We start from the raw sequence: 21,752 nt of genomic DNA on the forward strand, positions 1-21,752 counted from the left end.
AAAATTAAAATATTAAATAATCAACCTTATTTTAGTACTAATATGGTTCACTATGGCTATGAACTTGTGGTGGTAATTGTTGAGTTTTGGTTGTCACTTTAAGGGGATCATTTTGCACCCATTTCCCCTACGTTTAACATGAATCATTGTTCGTTGGTCTGACTTCCTACGAAAGCACATATTTACATTTCTACATATTTCACTTGTTCCTTATTGCCGTAAATGCAGTTAGCATGTAAATCATGTATAATAGATACATACTCATAATATGTATGCGCATGTCCGGGCTTTTGATCATGTAAGGATTTGATCAAAAAGAAAAAGGCGGAATATCGCGAATTACCGACTATCATATTCGTATACAAAGTCTAGTCCGGTTTTTAAAGTCCAGCAGAAAAAGGAACATTGCCTAAGCTCAACATTTTATTAACAAGTTCAGAAGGAATTTACCTCAGCTACTTTAATTTAATAAAAGATAGAAGATCTTCAAACGTACGAGATTTTATCTGTACCTACTGGGTGATTAGGTACGGGCCCACGACCCCGAATGATATAAAGTGATGCAGATGGTGATACTGAATAACGATTTCTACGAGACCAATTTGAAAATTCTGATCAAAATGCCTCGGCTACTCTCTCTCAAAGCTTCTATGGAATGAAGTGATTAAATTTACTTCTCGTTATGTTCGTAATTGGGAGATTTGGGAGAAGTTGTTCAGTATGACCATGTTCATCAGTTTTTGGCATTCGGAATCATGACCGGCCTACCGCCAACATCGAAAAATCGAAAATCGTCTCCGCCTCGTCGTCGTCGTCTCTGCCTATTCAAGCGACAGAGAGGCAGAAAATGTTTTTCCATTTGTCGATGTTGGCGGTAGGCCCTGTAGTAATCAGTAATAATAATAACAAAATATAAAGTGACAGGTACCACAGTGCGTCAGGGTCACAAACTTTATTCACAATATGCTTAGCTTTCCTTGAAAATGTCTCGGACGGTGCAGGTTGCATCTCGCAGGCTATTTTTACCCGGGACGGTATGCGACCGGCGCCCTCTGGCCATTGACCCCGGGCCATTGTAAGGACTAGGGATAATGCACTTTAAATTGCCAGCCCTTTAATGCATTTGTGATAGGCTCGAGGAGATTTGTGTGAATCGGCTATATAGTAGAGTCAACTTTGTGTTATTTGTTACTTGGTGTTTCACATCTACGACGCGCGGCGGTTAAATTCAAACTATTCTGCGTGTCTCAAAACACTATGCTTAGATTATTATTTAGCATAGAACCGAGCTCAGTAAATATTGATTAATATTTGGAGATAGGTAGTCACAGTTAACGCTGAAATTTTATCAAAGGTTTTATGAAGAATATTCGTAAAGATACATGACTTATCTACAGCTAAAAACGAACCTTATTATTATTGTTATGAACCAATGAACCTTGGCAATAATTGGCATTGTTAAATAATTGAATGGATAATACCTGCCTACTTACGACGATCACGATATTCACGATAGTATTGACATAAATAATAAGATAAAACAAAAAATAGCAACAGAGTCTGTAATAGGTACGTGCCTATTTTATTTACGAGTACTTTGTAATAGAGAGCAGACAGAAAAAATATTGTACTGCTAACTAGTGCTAACTAACCTGCGGTCGACCCTTCAGCGCTATTTGCATTTCAAAAACCCTAAAAAATCAGTTCCTGATTCGCTATTAAGTACAATCGGGGACATTTCCGGTGAACCTCTTCGGAATTTTTTTACCTCAAGTATTCAAGTAGTTTATTTGCTTTCATGTTGTTGTACATAGGTTCTTATAAGATAAAAGTATCAAACATGAGCCCCGTTAGGGCATGGCAAACTAATGTGTTTTTTACACAAGGTAACAACTGTAACTAACTTATTAAACACTACAAACAATAGGTAGTAAGGTAGTTGTTGTTGTTGTAATAGGCCACGCCTCCCCATAAAGATAACCCATTAGGATGCATTTTGGATTATCTTAGTTTCCAATGCCGGCCGTCACAAAGACAATGGACGGCAATAAACTTTACCCGAGCTAACCTTTTTTTGAACACCAACATTTTTAAGTGTCCTAACCGTCTGAAAGACGTTTAAACGATTTTTGCCCTTAAGGTGGTTCACCGGGATTGTCCCCGATTGTACCTAGTTAGTCTAAGGTTGCCATAAGTACCGGGGACGTCGACCGGGACAATATTTTTTTTAGCGTCAAACGGGGACATGTACCGGCGTACGCGGGGGCGTATGGCAACCCTAATACTATATAGTCTAAAAACTCAGTGCAACTCGCTCAAGTCAATACAAGTGCAAGTAATGGAATCAAGACAGATTTGTCTGATGGTCAATGACGATTTGACGACAGAGCCAAAGATTACCTAAGCTCATTGGTTTAGTAACAACACATTTATCTACACTTTTCTTAAAGGAGAAGTAAATAACTAGGGAAGAGAGCTGTTGAACAGGTGTAACGCAGCTAAAAAAATAAAATTTTAGGCTGTCTATACCCGTCTTCTCTGGTGCATATCTACTAGATTTAAACTTAATAGTCACTGAATTCTTGTTGTTGATGGAATAATTTATTTTTTAATACAGTTGCTCAAAAAGTGCTACTTTTCGTGGCTGTTTAGCGTGCGGAAAGTTGGTTTTCGCGAACTAGTGCTTTTTACTTTTCCAATTTTTTTAAATTTTGACTTGTTCCAATTCATGACTACTTATTGGTGAGTGTTAATATTAGTTTCCTTTAAACGTCGTAATCAACATAAAAACCTACTGGTTATGTAAGAATGCGAAAAAATGCATATTTCATATTTTATTACTTACCTCTTCATCATTATAAGTATTATAACACTTTTATTTTTAATGTTGAAAAACCGTTCTTAATAAGGTCTGAATGGAACGGAACGCCTGTCAAAGAAGAGGCGTATTTTCATACTGCAAGAATGTTTTAAGTTTCCAAAGGCAACATTCGATATTGTTTTTATAAATATACGATACACAAATAATCGTAAATAACGATATTTAGGTAATAATAGTACTATGTATTAATATTTACAATTGTTTCTGTCTTATAGAACATGCATTTGAAAAAAAAAAACTTTCATTGAAGTGGGTTCATTCTAGTCGAATAAAAGCTAGAAAAACACCTCTTCATAATGTCAATATCAATGATGTCACAGAATTAATAATATAAAAGTTTCGACTTTCGAATTCCATTCCTTACTTGTTGCTTTTCTTATATTTTCGCAACTGTATTAAAAAACGTCGTTCGATACACGTGCGGAAATGTCATTCTTCACTACCCACGGCTCGTGGCAAGATATCTCGGTACTCGTGAAGTAATGACATACTTTCCGCACTAGCATCGAAATGTACTATTACGTGCACCCTACCTAACATAACAAAGAACAGGTTTCAAAATGAACAAAGATATGACATGCCATTTGTAATATGCGGATATAAGAACTTAATTCACTCTTTGCTTGACATATACGTATGCCGTAATTAGGTAGGGGCTACTTAATTGAGTACAAATCGTTGCACCTGACAACCAAATAACTAAGCGCAAAATATGCTGCGTTAACTCACAGCAATGTAGCACGAGGAAGGACAAAAAGTCCCTTTGTCTGATTGACTGTAATGGCAGTTCGTTGCCCACGCAAGTGACTAAGGCTTGCTGTCATATAAGAAGCAGGATTACTGGTTTTCATATGAATTTGAATAATAATATTCATATAAAATAAATATCAAATATGTTGAGTCTCTTGACAAGAGAGAGTAAAGTGTGCCTCTTGAGAGTAAAGTGTGTGTGTGTGTGTGTGTGTGGTCAAAAAATATGTGGGGAAAACAGGAGTTCTAGATGCTTTCTCAAAACTGTTAGAATATCTGTTCACTTGTTTCGAACCCTGGATTTTACAGATTTACTATGATTTTTTTTGAACCACGAACCTAGCGATAGCGGTAGCTTGTCAGAAGAGAATTACTTGGCTCCGATAATAAAGAATCTCCTAACAATGTGATGATATTTCCCATAATATCTAAACCCAACCTTCCCAATCATGCATGTGCCGTGCATTTCTTTCGAAGCACACGCAAACTGTACTGCACAACTGAACAAGTGAACATGCACAATGTAGCCGCCAACACGCCTAGCCAAAGGTTGTGAGAACCGTTACGCTATCGCTATCAGCTTTTACGCTAAAATGTTTCCGATTTCTTGCCCCGCGTTACGATAGCAATTACGACATAACAGTATTGTACAATTGCAGCTAATCCATTCTTTAATTAAAGCGGTTAAAGTAAGCAGCGATAGGAACGCGTATACAATTTAATATATGTGTGTAGGCCGCGATGACGATACATTTTGAGTAATTTAAAAGGTCAGCGGAGCAGGGAATGGAATATAAATTAAAAAAACAAAAAAATAAGTTTGTTTTGTACGTATGCTTACTTCTACATAATTATAGGTATGTAATTTAATGTCCTTACATTGCACTGAGTACCCACTGGTAGAGGTCCGGTGCGCTTACTGGATTCTAATCCCAGACAAACTGGTTGTTTTTATGTCGCCTCGCCTCACCTTGCCTAGACTACCCACCTAATTTCCAGCCTTAGTAAGCTTAGGACTACGAGTAAATCAAAGTAAATGTAAGATGTATTCATTTATAAATTCCTCAGTGAATGAAAGTGGAGGAAACTACAACACTAAAACGTTTCTTCATTGCAAAAATAATAAATCGGTTAGTCAAAGAAGGCCGTTACAAATTCTTGCCGTTATTCGAGATCAATTATTTCTAATTTAGAGCTACATTATGAATGAAATTACAATTCACCAACCATAAGGTAAAAATAAATATTGCTAAACTATTTTTACATGGTAACACGCATAATTTGTAAATTCAAAATTCAAAAATTTATTGTGCAAGTTGCGCCCTTGAGGCTCTTTCAAAAGTCAAGTTCTTGGACTTACTATCACTCCAATGTACCTCTATATCGTTCGAGAAATGGGTGCCTGTTGATAGACGTAAAATATATTCAGTTTAGTCTACCGGTAGTCTGTCAATACTACGATCTCTACTCTACTATGACCGCAGAGTGTTCGTCAATTATGTAGGTAATTTATATGCTTCCGACTTCTGGCGTTTATCATTGTTATCCTTTCACACACTACAATAGACCAACAAGATGTCATTGTTAAATAATTATACAGGTGACAACATAACTAACTAGGTAGGCAACGACGCACCTGTCTATAAAGCAAGGTTGTTGGAACCCTTCCTAGATAAACAAATGATACATTCGGGTCATAAAAACTGTCCACTCCACTTTGATGAATTCTAATGCACGGTACAACAGTGGCGGTAAGATGATCTATTCAGGTGATATTAATACATTTCATTACCAATAATAAGTGCTATGTATACATGTATAGGTATAGGTAGGTAGACTAGGTGGCATAGGTAATAAATATAACCGTCGGCGTCGTCGTAACACTCGTAACTATCAACGTTGAAAGTAACTAAACTTGACCTCCGCGAAAAAGAAAAGCCAATTTTGCGTTTACAAAAATGCATTTACGTATTCTCCCTAATGGTCATCAGGTCATTTAGTGCGGAGAGCCGTTTCACCGGACATTTAACTTGCCCATAACAGAAATGAAACAAGATTGACACATCATGCATTTCTTGGAAATATTATGCTCGTAAATCTACCACTCGCTGCATGCATCTCGTGTTTGCAGCCATTCAGGTCATCGTTTCTTAGAAAGGACAGATGAAACAAAAAGCTTACGCTTTTAGTATCTCTTACTTAGTACCTAGTAGGCGCTTAAAAACCTGTTCAAAGCTTCAAAGTATAGTAGTAAGTAGTAAAACACTTTATTGCAGTCATTGCAGAAGACAAGTACCTACATTTAAAAAAATAGCCACAACCGAATACAGAACCTCCTCCTTCTATAAAATTGAAGTCGGTTAAAAAGAGAGCGAACGTCACAACCTGTAAAAAGCCTTTAAAAAATGTTTTCACATAATGGTTTTGAATTTAGTACTGAGGCATATTCGATGTTGATAGACGTCGCGGCCATATCAATAAAATTAGTCAACGCGAACAATTCTAATACATAATGCTTTTCGTTATGGACTGAAACATGTCGAGCGATTTTCACCTTAAAAACTTTAGTGATCGGTTTTAATTTATTTAATATGCCTTCACCAGATTCTGGATTAAGTAAATTTTAAATGATCAGATTAAAACTGTAAGATTACTAGCTATACTCAATGCATGCATAACCGATTTAAATTACCAATAATACAGTAAGTAACATATACTATTCAGTTAATTTCATAATCCTACGCAGGCTATAAAGCTATACAGCTGCAGTTAGTTTGTCGTTAGTCAGTGAATGAATACTCGGGTTGCGCAAAATATTGTTCACGATATCGGAATGCAGCCCAAACCCACAACCGGACGTGTAGAGCCGTGTCTTTAAATTACAATTTACTGGAAAATTATGGGCCGCAAACAGTAATTTCCTGGTAAGTACACGTACTTGGATTTGTATTAGAATCATGGAATCTAAGGTCTCAGTTTGAGCAAGCCGCCTTTTAAACAATTCCGTAGGTTTACGTTCAACCATAGAGTAACTTATACTAGAGCGGTACTGACCCATGTTCTTTCACTGATATGGGTAAAAATTGTTAAATAACAAATGAAACCGTCAACGCCATCTATACGACAGTAGGCCAAAGCTAGTAGCACCCTCTGATCGAGAGTCAAATTTTCTTGATTTTCGAGGCACGTTTTTTCCTTAGACTGTATCCACCTATTTTTTTTTTTTCATTTATTTTTCAAAGGCACATTATACATAATTAATTTCAAAATTACTCGCCAAACTGCATATGCAGTTTGTTGGCGAGAAAGCGCTCTTTTTTACAATTTTATTACTTAAGTTGTGTATTACGGAGTTATATCTATCTTTGCGTTCAACTAAGTTCGATTAAACCTGTCTTCTTTTGATAATAATCGGTTTATTATTTTTAAACATTTATAAATCGCATGCTGAAAATAACTAATGGACGAAAACTTGCTTATTCAAGTTCTTGTTGAAATTCAAAATGAAATTAGAAAACTGGTTTTAAATGGTGACCAATTTAGACTCTACTAAAAAAGTACGTAATGTATGGTCAAAATGGACGACGATGGATAGACGTACAAGTTGTTTACATGGATATGTTTACAGTGAGATAATCTAGCTATTCTTGTGTTTTCTAATGTTCTAACAAAATAACTATTAGGGACCTAGAGTTTGATCCCACCACCCCGATTTCGTCACCAGTACTTATCTTAGCTAAGTACTCGTAAGTATTTAATAGGTATCCTTAAATTCACGCAGCAAGGATTGAACGATGAGAATTAAAGTCTTAAGGCGACTGTCCATTTATAACTGCCGCTGCACTGCAGTTGCGACGTTACGCGGTGCCGCACTACTGTAGCAGCACGACTGCGGCTGTTGCGGCGTGCAGTCGCGACAGCGTTCGTTGATGGCTTGTCAATGTCAAGTCATATAATGTCAGACGTACAAATAAAATACTAATTTAAATACTTTTGTATTTTTTACGTGAAGAAGCGAGTGACGATAATGCTACATGCTACATGAAAAAGAAGACCAGTTTGCCTTTCTACAATAGTCAGAGTCCGACGAAGGCAGCTACGCAATATTAATAAAAAATCTGATATTTAATGGTGATCGTTTATTCAGATAATATTGCCCATTAAATGAAAAGCAATTCAACATTGAATGAGACTTAATAATTGACGAAATACAATCAAATTACTCAAATGAAATTAATGCAGAGGAAAAATTATTCTTAACATTAAGGTAAGTTTACAATGTGAAATTTTCTTCCCCATCCTCTTGCCTAAATGCGTGACCACCAGGTGAGCACCGCACACAGCAATCCGATGTGATGAATAAAATTATTTGTAAGAGCTATAAGTAAATGCGCAATTTACCCTTCATATTGTCAAGTTTCGTATTTGAAACTGAAACACAAATTAAAATTCCTCTTGTGTTGCAGGTTTCCATGGGCGGCACGGCACTCTTTATGATATGACCGTGCATCCATATAAAACTTGACGGGCGAGACAAGAAATCCTTTATGAAGAAAGCTATTTCCCTCACCTTGGCCGATAGAAAGAACTTCTAATAAATTAATTTGAATAATAAATGGTTTCCTCGTGTTGGTGTGATGAAAAATTGCGTGTTGCACTGTAACAAAGTTTGTTTAAACCTCATGCCTTAAGACCCCCGCAACTGTCAATATTCTAAATATTAAACCATTCGCTTCTCTCGTGGTTCAATTTCGTATCTTTTCGTATGTTTGGATATCAATATATTACCAGGAGGTATTAAACAACATATTTGCTCCTTGTAATAAAAATTAATGATTGCTTCGTTTATTTAGCTCAGGAATGGCTTTGCAAATTGTGTACAACACGTTTCCTAACTGGCTCTGTGATATGGCTCAATATAGATTAGCAAAAAAGTTTACAGTAGGGACAGTCGCCATTAGATATATCGGAGCGACCGAGGTGCTAAAAATATCTGAACATGCACTCTAGCGCCTTGACAATAAAGGCGTGTTCAGATATTTGTGAGCTCCTTGGCCGACCCGATATATCTGCGATATATGGCGACTGTACCATCGGGGTTCTATATCCTTGGGTATAATGAGCTCCTTATTGGAACGTAGTGGTTATATCCTCTTTGCTTAGAACTACTAATATCTGTGACCCAAAGACATTTCAGTGCAGGTGACAGATTTGACGTGCGGTCTGCAGCCGCAGTTACAATAATACACTAAATACGCAAAAATGGCCATGCTACGTGCAGTCGGTCTTGTCATTAATTTTAGTATGGAAATTGACAATAACACCGACGTGTCGGAGCAGTAGTACAGCTGCGGTCGGGAAAACGTTAAAATCACCATATTACGTGCAGTCGATATCGTCATTCATTTTACTATGGAAATTGACAATAACACCGACGCGTTCAGGCCGCTGCAGTAGTGTCGGAGCAGTAACGCAGCTGCGGTTGCAAATGGACTGTCACCTTTAGTCGCTTCAGTAAGTACTTACTTACAGATTAGGCAAAGGTATTGCGTCAACTGGTCCAAACAAGGTAATAAAAGCAGTCTGATCCAAAATACCTGCCGTCAATGTATCAGTGGGTTTCGCCACAAATAACCACCCGCGACCGGTAGCATGTGTCACCACGAACTTTAGACATCCTAGGTAAACATATTACAAAATACTTTTCTAGGTATTATAAATAACTGGCCTAATATTTAACGTTACGCTTCTGTCAGGAATCCTTATCTCGTTTAGAATAACACTTATTTTATTTACTTTGATAAAATTATGAATGAATAGAAAGTCTAATCGTTTTTTGATATTACGATGATATGGAATATGGACTCACAAGTCTTATGAGAGAACAATTTTTGATTTTGCATGCTTTCGATTACGATCTCGAAAGCAATTACATAGTTAATAAAATAAGTTTTATCAAAAATATATAGTCTCTGCTACAAAAGGCTTTACTTGAATATTAAAATATTCCTTTTTTAAGTAATGCATTTCTGGAGTAGATCAAATTAAATCCTTTTTCAATATCCATACTAATATTATAAATGCGAAAGCCCCTCAAGAGAATGAAAAGCGGGGTGGAATTGAGATAATGAATGAATTGTCTGATAATGTGTGTGCATATGATCAAATGGAATGATTGCCATGAGACTTTATCCAGGCGCTATAATTACTTTAGCTGCTGTTACTAAGTACACGCAGACGAAGTCGCGGGCAAAAGCTAGTTATCAATAAATTAGGCAGTTTCATCTCTCACAATAAAACTGAATGCTCTTAGGTCTCTCTAGTATCTACTCGTACTAGTTTACAAATATTATGCGTTCACTTCACACTCACAGTTCCGTATATATATTTTAACGTTCTTGCAAGTGGTCCAACCTTCCTTTTTTGGTGCAATACGCAGTGGGCCAACGGGTTTTTATCTCCAAATTCAGTTTCGGACTCGAACATACGGCGATTTTTATTCATAAGAACGGTTCCACTTTCGCTTTATTGATAAGCGGCGCCTAAAAAGGAGAAAACATTTAAAAGTTTCGAATAAAGCTGGCTTTTTCGGAATATTATCTTTGATCAAAATTTTTGAGTGTAAGAAAGCGACGACGTAAGAAAGCTTGATTTTTAGTTGCACCCCTTTAATGCTTAATCACAGAATTACGAAACACGCTACGTAGCAAAATTACCTTATCACCACGTTTGTCATGATTACGTGTGAAATTACTAGTAGTAAATTTCTAAAAAGAAAGCCATCGTAATATCATTATCTTTTATATAATTCCTCGCTGTAACAGTAATTTCAAACTCAAACTTTTTTATTTGCTAAAAATGCACGTACATAATAGATATTGTCATACATACGATACATAATATATACTGGTATCAGCGCATTCAGCCAGAAGGCATGCAAATCACAAAATATAAAACATATTTACATGATCCAAACATATTTACAAAAACATATGTACCTATATAGATATACAAATAAAAGATGTCAAAACAATTACCGATTGCAATTTGCAATTCTTGTAAACGCCGTCGACACGAACGCTAATGAACAAAGCGATTGAATTAAATAATGATAATGATAGTATCGTTAATTCATTATTGTTGCTTGGTTTGCTCTTAAGCGGATCTTTAGCACGCTGACGCGTTTAATGATGGGTTAAACTAACAATCGTGTCTTCATTTGCAACAACTCATTGCGTATGTTTAAAACATTACCTTGGTTTGATAGGTACATATTCAAATAGAGTTAGCTTTCAACAAACCGTAATTCTGTATAATATTAGTCAAAGTTACCTACTTAATTTTTTTCTTTAAAACACACTGTTTAGTTTGATGCCGAAATTTCCTGAAAGATGGCGCTGTTCCAGACGCAAACTAGGTAACGCTAGTTCATCCTAGAATCTCTTTATAGAAATCTGTCAAATATGTGAAAACACAAAAAATCTCAGAATAATGACTAAAGCAAAGAAGCCGGGCAAAAATAAAAGCTTGGTAAAAGATATCGTATTCACAACACGTTATTACTTTTTGTCTATGAGTGAGTGAGACAACAATCCGCAAGTTCTTTCGTTTTTTTCAGTATTGTCATAAGATGAACTGAGGGAAATGTCAAATGGTCCTATGTGGTTCTATAATATAATCCAGCCAAATAAAAAATAAGTTCGTTATTTCACAGGTAGGTGTCAACTGTAACAACTTGACATAGTCGTATTATTTTAGTTGAAATATTTCGGGATGTTTCAGCGGTCATCTTGGTTTATTTTAATTATATTCTTGCTATTCCTGAAAGATTGTTGGAAAACGTGTTGAGTTTTTATTTGTAATGGTTTGAAGTTTGGTTTGTGATAATGTCTTGTGTGATCGAGGGCTGTAAATCGCATACAGGAAGAAAAGAAAATACGCACGAACCGATAACCTTTAATCGGTGAGTTTTGTTCAATTTTGAAGAAATTAATTTATAGGACCTGACCCTAAACATAGAAATCGATATATTGTTTATGTAATTATTACTTGCATTCAAGTCTATATAGATTTTTGCATAAATTTTCGAACTTTTCTGCTAAGTATGAAAGGTTATATTTTTGGCATAGTGATGTATCGACCTCAGATCAATAACCTATCGACATTTACAGCTTTCTTATAGTTTGGCCCAGGACTGTCTCATTTTAATTGATGAGTACAGTCAAGGGCATAAATATATATACATTCCCAAAGTCTCAAAAATATGTGTACGCTCAGACAATAAAATCGTGTTCACATATTTTTAAGCCATTTGTCTGGATCGATATTTTTGCCTTCGACTGTACCTATAGTTTTCTTTGTTCTTACTTACTGACAGATTGTGTTTGCCAGACTATAGTATAATACTAAAAACCGGTCAAGTGCGGGTCGGACGCGCGAACCAAGGGGACCGTACTTTTTAGTATTTGTTGTTATAGCGGCAACAGAAATACATCATCTGTGCAAATTTCAACTGTCTAGCTATCACGGTTCATGAGATACAGCCTGGTGACAGACAGACGGACAGCGAAGTATTAGTAATAGGGTCCCGTCTTTACCCTTTGGGTACGGAACCCTAATAAAAAAGACATTAATGATCATTGATGAATGTTCCTTTTATTAATATTGTTGGTCACAAAACTCAACTTTTTATTTCAGATTTCCAAAGGACGAGGAATAGGGGATATTACTGCAATGTTCTGCCACCAGAGTGCAGCACTAGCTTTTTTAGTGCACCGTATCGTAACTTATTCATACTGTACCTTTAACAGGTTTTTGACAAGTTTTCAGGGGACCTACCGGAAAACTCGAATCCGAAATTTCGTTATCTAGCTGCCTCTTTATCGCTCGAATACGCAAGAGTGACAGAGATGTTAGACAACGAAAGTTCGATTTTCTTGTTTCGCGATAGACCCTCAGATTGTGATAGTGGTGCCACCTACGCCGTTTCGCGTAATATTCCCTATTATTAAATAAAAAATATATATTACACGAACGTTTTTTTTTTTCATTTCCTATTTGGTACAGTCAGCTGCAGAGAAAAGGTACCCCACGTCCATACTAATTTACAGAACTTTGTATGCAGGGGGGGTGCCTTTTCTCTGCAGCTGACTCTACATGACTAGAAACTATACTTAGTCTTTTAGCATTAGAAAAAACGGTAAACCATTTCCACGTACGTGTCTTTTTATTGACAAGTTTTTTTATAAATATAGCAATATTTTACTTATGAAAGCAAAAGTATGTAAATGATCGTATATTATATTTGTTGTGACTTATTTTCAAAGTGTTTTTCGATAAAACGACACGTTAAGATCGCTCGCCTTCTTTCTAATGATAAAAAAACGAGAGGTATAAATAGACGGTTCTGAGTGGTAGACTGCAAATGAGATAAAAGCTATATTAGATACATGCATTAATCCTCATATCAGGCGGCTCTTTGATTCCAAGGATTGCATAATTTTTATACTTTTTAATGATTTTTAGAATATGAAAATTATAAAAAGTATAAAAGTTATGCAATCCTTGTATTCCACGCATTTCATTTCATTTCAACGAGCCGCCTGCTACAGATTTCTTGAAATTGCCGCGTTTTTTCAGGTTGAACTTTCATTATATGATTATTCTTTTACACGGCACATAAACTTATGCATAATTTATCGATATAAAAAGTCGACACAGTCACATCCCTAGCAAATTATCAAACTTATGACACCGTACGTAAATGAAAAATAACAAGCATATATGCATCTCTTTTCGGCACATTATCTAATTCGTAAGGAAGTAAAGTACGGGTATACATATTTGCGAAGCATTTTTGCCCGACTTCTATGCTTTAGTCATTATTCTGAGCAAAAAATTATTGGTAACGTAGCAACTTGTTTAAACTTTAAACACACACTACCTAAAGACTGCACGTGTAATATCTACACAGAATACCTATTCTGTGTCACTAACGGCCTCTTAAGAGGCCGTAGTCGATTTTGGAGCAAAAATGTAAAATTGATAGATTTAGTCGTTGAAATTATACACGTTTTGATTTTTGTTACGTAATATCTAAATAACAATTACTGGTTTCTATTAGCACGTCTTCTCATCTTGCCTGTTAATAATGAGGTCGCGAGCGTGCGTCAACGGTAATATTAGAAGAGAAGGGGCAGTTTTTAAAAATTATATTAATAACGGGAGCCTAATGGGAGCTTAACCTTGTTTAAGATATTGTAACTTACTTAAACGTGCAATTCCGATAGTATCGATTTATTTTTCACACCATCTTTCTCCAAGTGGATGGAACAAATAACAAAGCTGCTGCCATAAAAAAATCATCGAAAAATTATGGTGGTAAATTACACAAATTGATAAAACTATGAAAACGGATTATATCGCGTATATTGAATTTATAATACATCCCGACGTTTCGAACCCTTTACAGCGTTCGTGGTCAACGGGTGACTGAGGAAAAATTACGAAGTGCAAAAATACCCACATACTAAAATAATGAACAATCATAGACTACAAACTTTAAGGCTGATTGTACATGCAAAATCGGTTCATAAGGCTAGTTATACACTACAATAATTTTCAAGTAAAGATATATATATATACGCGATAAAAAAACTACGCCGGCTCCAACCCTACACCACGGACCCGAGAAGATTTAATTCCCTCCTAAATTGTAGGAGGGTATCCCAATATGGGACCGGCAACAAACTCGGCCGGACACATCTTTTCAAAACATCAGAATGTCCAGCATCATCCAACACTAAGGTCTCACAGTCTATGTCTCGCTTGCTCCTTTATCAGATGGACTACAGGATCCCAAGCTTGGATTGGAAGACTGTGAGACCTTAGTGTTGGATGATGCTGGACATTCTGATGTTTTGAAAAGATGTGTCCCGCCGAGTTTGTTGCCGGTCCCATATTGGGATACCCTCCTACAATTTAGGAGGGAATTAAATCTTCTCGGGTCCGTGGTGTAGGGTTGGAGCCGGCGTAGTTTTTTTATCGCGTATATATATATCTTTACTTGAAAATAATTGTAGTGTATAACTAGCCTTATGAACCGATTTTGCATGTACAATCAGCCTTAAAGTTTGTAGTCTATGATTGTTCATTATTTTAGTATGTGGGTATTTTTGCACTTTGTAATTTTTCCTCAGTCACCCGTTGACCACGAACGCTGTAAAGGGTTCGAAACGTCGGGATGTATTATAAATTCAATATACGCGATATAATCCGTTTTCATAGTTTTATTTCATGAGTAACTATCGCGGTAACCGAAGACAATATTATACACAAATTGATGTATAACAATAGTTTCAGCAAATGTTGTAGATTGTTTTAGTATCAAAATCACGTTGAAATTAAGTCGATTTTCAGAGAAATCGTCACTTGTTTTGAAGTAATTTCTGGAGAAAATTGAATTCGTTTAACTTTCATTTCCTCGAACCCTAAGTCATATAACAAAAATGTAATCTGATAAAGGTCAAGTACAGAATATGTGTAATACAAATTTACCATTTTTAGCAATCCAGTTTACGAAATTTACATATAAGAGCGACAAAATCAGTGCTTTACGCGCGTTTACCTAAACGTCCATCAGAAAAAAAACATTACTAATTTAGTGTCTGTTTTCAAAAAATGTATCTGATAAAAGGCAAGATAAGAAGACGTGCTAATAGAAACCAGTACTTGTTATTTCAATTAGGTAACAAAAGGTGTACAATTTCACCGTCTAAATCTATCAATTTTACATTTTTGCGACAATTAATTAATTATAAAAAATTTCAGCTTTTTAACCCATATCCTAAATAGCCCGAAGAATTCGCCTTTTTTTTAACGTTTACGCCTTGATTTGATACTTTGTTTAAGTGAGCATACCTATCTACTATACTTATTAAAAATTTACAAATACGTCTTTCGATCCGTCATTGTGCGTGTTTAATGTTAAAGAAATCCATAAGTAGATTAGCGAGAGAGTTAAACATGCTTTCAGAATCACTCTCCAACGAGTGGATGGCGAGAATAACATGGCTGTTCGTGGGCGGAAAACGGCCGTAATGACAATGTTTTATTGATAAATAAATAGGCAGGTATCTCTATTGAAAATCTTATCAAATCATACAATAATACAATCGAAGGCACACACCATCCGAGAAGCCATGCATTAAATATCTGTAGGACTATTGACAGTGACATGGGCAGAGCCTTGAAAGTAGGAGTACCTATGGTAGCAATAGGTTTACATTTTACTCGTCATTGCCTTATCCCACTTTTCTAAAATGCTGCAAATAAGCTGCCAACGTAAAGTACTTATAGAGCTTTCTCATTCAATTATGTGATCAGTATAAACTGTGTCATGAGATTTTTGCTATAAGTAATCATAATCATAATCGTTTATTAAGTAATGATACGACAAAAAAGATTACTTTAGTATTTAGCGATATAGGCCATTTTAATTTTAATCTGTACTTTAAAGCGCGACTTAAGTAAGTCTCGTGTTTCAGTAACGTCTAACCGTCACTTTCCTATAACTAAACGTATGGGGTTTGACATTGAACGTAACGGGAGCCTAATGGGAGCTCAACCTTGTTGAAGATATTGTAACTTACTTAAACGTGCAATTCCGATAGTATCTATTTATTTTTCACACCATCTTTCTCCAAGTGGATGGAACAAATAACAAAGCTGCTGCCATATCATCCTCCCTAAATCACCCTAAAGTACAGTACAAGTTGATATCACTGCACTTAATCGTACGAGACAGGTGCAGCGCCATAATGATACGGTCACGAAATGTAAATCTCAAATTACCTGAAGCCGGTCGTTGCAGATCGTGTGTTTCCTGTAACAACAATTACAAAGTTAGGTTAGGTTAGCAAAGATAGAAACATAACGGTGATTACGCTAGTAGCACTAATGAAGGGTGTGTAATCAGTATAATCCTTTGGTATAAAACTTGTTTCTTATACAGATCATATGGTTTAATGTTCATTTGGTATACAATTTTTTATGACTACATATGTAGAATTGTAACGCCGGACACTTTTTACACAGCAAAGACCTAACCTACATTACTGGTAGCGGTTTGTTTTGTGTAAGGGTCGCAGTTATAACCTAACCTAACTTACTTTTCTGACAGGCGGTGCATTTAGCGTAGGGGTCACAGTTTTAACCTTACCTTTACTGGTAGCAGTTTGTTTTGTGTAAGGGTCGCAGGATCGCAAATTCTTAATTATAATTTTACGTTTTACTGATTAGGGCTGTTATTAATAAAAATCTAGTTCTCATTCTGTTAACATCAAAATGTGTTAAAATTTAAAGTCACATTCACAACAGGATCGGTCGCACCAATGCTTAAGTCATTGATGCTATGCAGCTAAAGTTCCGTATGTTCCGATGTTGTCTAGTTATTATCTATGTGACAAACTAAACACCGTCTTTTGTTTTTGTGAAAGCTACCTATAATAACACTTAACATTCGCAACGCTCTTGAACCCGCGTCTTCTCGATTATCTACGTACAAGCCAATTCCACGCATGCTGCCACAAATTACCCTCCACCATCTAACAAGATTGGAAGATTGGAACCTAATCGAAAAACCATAAGGTTACAAATTGAACGGGACAAAACGTGGAACACATAAGAAGAAAGCTGTTACGTTGGGCTGAATGTAGTATTGTCGCAATGATGAAAGCATTACGTGACATTTGATAGGTTAACAGGCGAAAATGCAGACGTGCGTGATAGACAGTTTTAGGTAGTTTCGAAGTATCCAACCTATGATACTTCCTTTGTGAGTACCCGTTATTTAAATAGTGGGGACGTACCAACCAGAAATTAGGGTACAGTGTCCTTAACGAGTCGGGTGGAGGACGGACATTTTTTGTCAGTATTGATATTAGTACTATAGATAGATTATACTCATACATAAAGAGCACAAAAAATACTTCCATCCATATGTATTTCTATACCTACGAAGAAATCTGTTATTTTTTTATTAATTTTCGCATTGCATTCATCTTTGTCATACTCGTTGTTAAACACGAGTTTGTCTCTTTCTCTTTCGGTGAGCGGGAGCTCGTTAGCACGTGCACTTCTCGCTTGCGCTTGCGACTAAAGGCAACTTGTACAATTTGTCACAAGGTAAGCGCTATAATTTTGGAATGCCTATAACATATCTTGAGTTATTATAAATCATTGGGAATCACTACATATTATATGTATAAGGTACCTACTACCTACTTATATTTAATTTCACATTAACTGGCATTTCACATTTCCTAGTGACTTAATTTCCAGTCTTAAAAAGCCTTCAGATTAGTATCAGATTAAGCAATCGACGGTCACGTTCATCAAATAGAATTATCGTAAGCGAGACAAAATTATACCCAGATGATTAGCGAAAAGCAGGACAAATCTTAGCGTGCAGCGAACCAAGACAAACAATTGCAGTCTTTATGTCGTTGAAGTAAGAACTTCGTCATTGGATCTGTCTTATCTTGTAGCGGTAGTAGTTGAGAAATATAACGGACACTCGAAACCGAGATGACCGTGTTAGCGGTCTGTGTTTTGTTTTGTGTTCAACGTTGTCTTGGTGTTTCAGTTACTGTTTAATGGGTAGAAAGGAATGTTATGATTATATACCTAGTAAGGTAGGGAGATATTACCTACTCTACTTACATACCTAGAAATTATGATGCTTGATCGACGGAGAGGTATATAGTATCGTCGATTTCTAGTTTCATTAATAAAATATTCTACACAGTATTGAACTGACCAATTACATTACAATTTCTCCCTTGCTCGAATAATGATTTTTTTAATAACTTCTGAAACAGCTATGATACCTACTAATACACTGTTTTGTATTTATAGTAGGTACACTAGACTCAATACAATTATTTCGTTTCAAAGCATAGATATCCATGACATTTGTTTCTAGGTGAGGTTGGAATTGGAGTACCGTAAATGGCCAGTGTGCTACTTGGTGCTAGTATTAGCATTGTCGTGCATTCGTAATAAAAACATTATATTTCTTAATATGGCACGTGCGTATTACCGAGAATTTAAAGTATTACATTCCGATATTATGATATGTCGTAGATTGTGAAATTAGCAAGCCCTATGCTAAGCATGAATGGTATTGATACACCTGAATACACTGCTCCTGTATTTACCAGCAGGTCGAATTGTAGGGCCCCAAACATAAGGTACACGTACCTATGTACCTCTATACTTTTTTTACATATTTGTACTTTAAAAAAGCATATTTTTAGTTTGATACTCAGATATTTTCGACGCTGATGAGTGGTGAGCGCTTCTGCATTCATAAATTAAAGAGTAGAACATTGTCTGAATACGAATGTGTGGAATATGATGGAGACATTGAATTTGCAAGCAATGTTTCGATTCCTGGCAAATGTATCAGAGGCAAAACAGTCACGCTAGGATAGAATTTAATATGGATAAATCAATAATATATAGTGTCAAACTTGACTGCAGCACACATTATAACCTCTCGCGTTGAATGATAGTCCCTATAACCCTAATGACAGTTCCTTCAAGTCTCTTTTGCTTGGGCTTAATTTAAAAAAATAATTGAAGAAACATTTTTTAAGAATTTTGATTATTTAAGTATTGCATACCTATCTAAATAAATGTGTGCTAAATTTCCAAAAAATGTCTACAAACATTTCACGTGACTGCTACTCCATACAAAAGTGAACTGTCATAGGAACCAACATTCGACGCGAGAGGTAGGTATACATTCATACATTTGATTACTTACTCAAATATTGTAATCAGGTTTTCTTGGCACTAATTCCTACTATGAAAAGAAGTTCACCGTGGCACGATCCAATAATAAAACAATTGCAAACATGACAAATCGCCCAACAAGTTTCCACCAATGTAGTTAATCATCTCATTGAATAACTGTGATCCCACGATACTGCATTAGTTATTGTTTCTTGATACATAGCCTACATACCAGATGGACAAGTAATTTGGTTTCGCAAACGACACGGTTGTCATTGCTGCCATGTGATTTATAGTGTCGGATTTGAACGAATATAATACCTATGATGTATTTATGTCGTTAAGAAATGTTACATGCTTAGATATTTGTCTCGAAACCTCATTAGTCATTACGTATCTACTTCTAGGTATTATCGAGAAATTAACATCAGTACCTGGGGCTACGTTTATTATGTTTGCATTTATCAAGTCAAAAACGACAACATAAAGTACGTAAGTGCGTATACGTCACTTTCTGACGCCATTCGACAAACGCTCTAAATCGCTCTATTTTGTCGCGTTATCGACGTGTTGCGAGACTTGCGAGAGTGCGTAGCCAACGTGCAATCGAAAGCTATTTCTCTACGCGACGGCGTTATATTGTCTATCAATCTATCATCGTTTTCCTTATCAAGGTAACGGAGAGGTAATTTGTTAAATTGAACACCTAAGTATATTGCACTAATGAAAACCCTAACGTACAAGAACGGCATTTTATACCAGTGGACGTTAAGTTATATTCCACATATATTATATGAGTTGCGAGAATGTAATTTATATGTCGCGATTTGAACTAGCTTAAGGTAGATAGGTACTTTCTTTAAATAAATAGGTAGTATAATTACGCAGTAGAATTCTTTTGAAATCGTTTACATATTTGGCCTTTATTAATCATATGCAGGCAATGTAAACTTCGAGAAAGAGGTCACTCGTCGAATCCGACTCGGTTGGGCAGCGTTCGGGAAGCTCCACAGTATCTTTTCGTCCAAGTTGCCGCAGTGTCTTAAGTCAAAAGTCTTTGACCAGTGTGTGTTGCCAGTGATGACATACGGATCTGAGACGTGGGCGCTAACGATGGGCCTCATAAGAAGGCTCAAGGTCACGCAAAGGGCAATGGAGAGAGCTATGCTCGGGGTTTCTCTGCGTGATAGAGTCAGAAATGATGATATCCGCAGTAGAACTAGGGTCACCGACATAGCTCGCAGAATTGCAAACCTTAAGTGGCAGTGGGCGGGGCACATTGCTCGCAGAACTGATGGCCGGTGGGGCCGGAAGGTTCTGGAGTGGCGTCCGCATACTGGAAGACGAACTGCCGGTAGGCCTCCAACGAGATGGAGCGACGACCTGGTGAAGGTCGTGGGAATTCGGTGGTTGCGAGCGGCACAGGATCGGTCGGAGTGGCGAGCCTTGGGGGAGGCCTATTATGTCCAGCAGTGGACGTCTATCGGCTGACATGATGATGATGATGATGATGAATGTAAACATGCTTTAGTTTGAAATCATCCATAGATTTAATGCTCAGTAAAAGGGGTTTAGCACACAAACCACTGCTTGCTTTGACATTTCTTTTATTACATTGATATACAGGATTAATTATAAGATTACATAAAGATAAAATCGAACATAAGTAACATAACCTCGCGCACAGGCCTGCCGCCAAATCTGACAGCTCTCTCCCTCAAACTAAAATGACCATAGATACAACAATCAAAAGTATAGAGCCAGGTACATACTACATGTAATTATCAGTAGTATTAGGCCACATATAGGATATTAACTATTGTGATGCTTACAGCTCGGCCATCCTTTTTATTTTAGTGAGTCCTCTCACTAAAGTAATTAAACATTTATATCAACAACCATATATCATAACATGTCATCCACCTTAACACTAACGAAAGATAAACATACATAACAACATTATTTTAACCTTCTGGTTATTCAGTTCCTCATTAATCAATCGCAGCCAGTGACAATATGTATATTAACCTGATGCTTTAACCTGAGATCATGTAAACAGTCATTTCATACAACCAGCACCTATAGTAGCATTTACAGCCTTCTTCTAGTCTTTCACTATATGAACTAACTTACAGTCATGGTCTGCTCTAGACAGTCAGTTAAAGTATAAACCAACATCAACATTTACAGTCTGCCCTCAAGGCCTGCTCTAAACAGTTTGGTAAAGTATAACACGTTATAAACAATCATAGTCTGCCCTTAAGGCCTGCTCTATGGCAAAGCATAATACATCATATACAATCACAATCTGCCCTTAAGGCCT

The 21,752-nt window shown here is 36.4% G+C and overlaps 1 protein-coding gene across 1 annotated transcript in view; it reads right to left on the bottom strand.

Moving 5' to 3' along the window:
- Positions 1-21,752, bottom strand: part of LOC134743082 (ATP-binding cassette sub-family G member 8) — an 87,767-nt gene that overhangs the window by 29,219 nt on the left and 36,796 nt on the right. The window contains exon 2 of the mRNA XM_063676392.1: positions 16,484-16,514. The gene's annotated coding sequence lies outside the window, so the exon portion shown is untranslated. The remainder of the gene's footprint in view (positions 1-16,483; positions 16,515-21,752) is intronic.

Source organism: Cydia strobilella, chromosome 7 (genome assembly GCF_947568885.1).
Source record: "Cydia strobilella chromosome 7, ilCydStro3.1, whole genome shotgun sequence".
Lineage (NCBI taxonomy): Eukaryota > Metazoa > Arthropoda > Insecta > Lepidoptera > Tortricidae > Cydia > Cydia strobilella.